Source organism: Gorilla gorilla, chromosome 6, assembly GCF_029281585.2.
Source record: "Gorilla gorilla gorilla isolate KB3781 chromosome 6, NHGRI_mGorGor1-v2.1_pri, whole genome shotgun sequence".
Taxonomy (NCBI): Eukaryota; Metazoa; Chordata; class Mammalia; order Primates; family Hominidae; genus Gorilla; species Gorilla gorilla.
Genome location: NC_073230.2, coordinates 49,224,801 through 49,226,734, shown reverse-complemented (window position 1 = coordinate 49,226,734; position 1,934 = coordinate 49,224,801).

The following is a 1,934-nucleotide window of genomic DNA, read 5'->3' as shown; positions in this document are numbered from 1 at the left end:
TGAAGATTCTGAAGCAGGTGATCTCTTGGCCACTCTTTGACAAGCACAGATTTAATGTCTCCTAGACCAAACAGGCAGACACAGCAGAATGAAGCTCTCCAGCTCAACTGCAGGGTGGATGTGCCTAGTCTGTCTTGCCCCTCTTTCTTGCCAAGGTGGCCCTTTACAGCTGCCCTGTTCAATACAGATGAGCCACAGGAACTATTGAGCATTTGAAACGTGGCTAGTCCAAAGTGAGATGTGCTGCAAACGTAGCACAGACATGGAATTGTGAAGATTTGGCAAAATCAAAAAATGTCAAAGGCGTCATTAATAATTGTTGATGTTACATACTGAGATGACAATATGTTGGATTTATAGGTTTAAATAAAATATACTATAAACTTGATTTCACTTTTTAAAAACTTTTTAAAGTGAGGCTACCAGAAAATTTAAAATTACATTTGTGGCTTTAATTTGTGACTTGCATTATATCTCCATTGGGCTGCCCAGGTCTAGTCAATCCCTGCCACAGAACACTGAGCAACACCTCCATCCTGTCCCCAGACCTACTGCTCTTAATCACTGAGACCCCTTTGGAACTCTAACAACTATAATTTATGGTTCCTTGTGTGCCAGAACTGCACTAAAAACCTTATCCATGTTCTCTCATTTAACGTTCACAATCGCCCTCATGAAACAGCCATTTCAATCTCTGGTTCTCAGATACACTGCTCCCAGTACTGACCTCTTCTGAAGCTTTTCTGGTGCTGTATTGAAAACCTCCTCCTCTCTGTAAGTCCTCCAGCCACCTCTGAGCTGCTGGAGATCAGACCCATTTATATTTTAATTCTCGCTTCCTAGCACATGGTGCTCTGGGACACAGACAGATTAAGTGACTTATCCACCCTCTGGGTCACAGGGCACCAGGATTTGAATATGATCTGTCTGCAAAGTCCACGCTTTTTTCGTGTGTTTTTGAAAATCACTTTATTGAGGAATGACACGTAAAAAGCAGTATGCTTTTCAACCATCACATATGCCAGCTCCCAGGTGGGCTGCTGTGGGAGCAGGGAAGGGTGCAGGGAGGAGAGCCCACTTCTCTTTCCCTGTGATTATTTTTCCTGCACGGGGTTGTATGGCCAAAAAGTGTGCAATAGATTGGTAAACACTAAAGCTGGTCCTCGTTACTGACAGGTGAAAAGAACATCTGTAAGACCCAAAACACCTAGGAAGGACATTTGTAAGGTGACTAAGCCTGAGCTCCGCCTGTCTCTTTGGAAGCAGCCAAGGTACAGTAAATGCTCTTGAACACCAGGGGGCAGTGTGTGACCGCCGTTTCTCATTCTGCTCCCTACAGAGCCTCAAAGCAGTTTTTCCCAGTAAAGCTGGTCTCTGCTACATGGGTCCTAAATCTGAGCCTCTGTCACCTCTGTCAACAAGACTTTCCTTGAGTAACAAAAACTGAACTTAAGTAATGTAAGTGCCCACAACAGCTGAAGTCTGAGCAATTCTTAGCGGCAGGAAGATGTTTCTCTTGCTGCCTGAACTACTCCTAGAATGGTAGAGCATCAAAGAACCATAGCTCCTTAAGCATCTCTGGGCAAGAGGTGCCTGACCCCTATCCCGGATGGCACTGAGTCCTGTCTGGGACACTCTATTACATTTCTTTTCTGTCTTTTTCCTTCCTTTCACCTACAAGTAAATCTTTTCTGTTTTAAGAAATCAGTCAAGGCATCAGCAATGAACTCTGGGTATGAGATGCCCACTCATAGGAGCTCAAAATCCCCAAGCTCCTGGGTATTTTCACATGGACGGGACGCTCTCCTCACCCTCAGTGTGCCCCAGCCGTGGCTCACCACCCTCGGCCCCTCCCCTTGTGGGTTCCCTTCTCAATGCCCTGCACCTGGGAGCCTCCCTCTCACCCAGACTTTGCCATGACCTTGTTCTGCTCA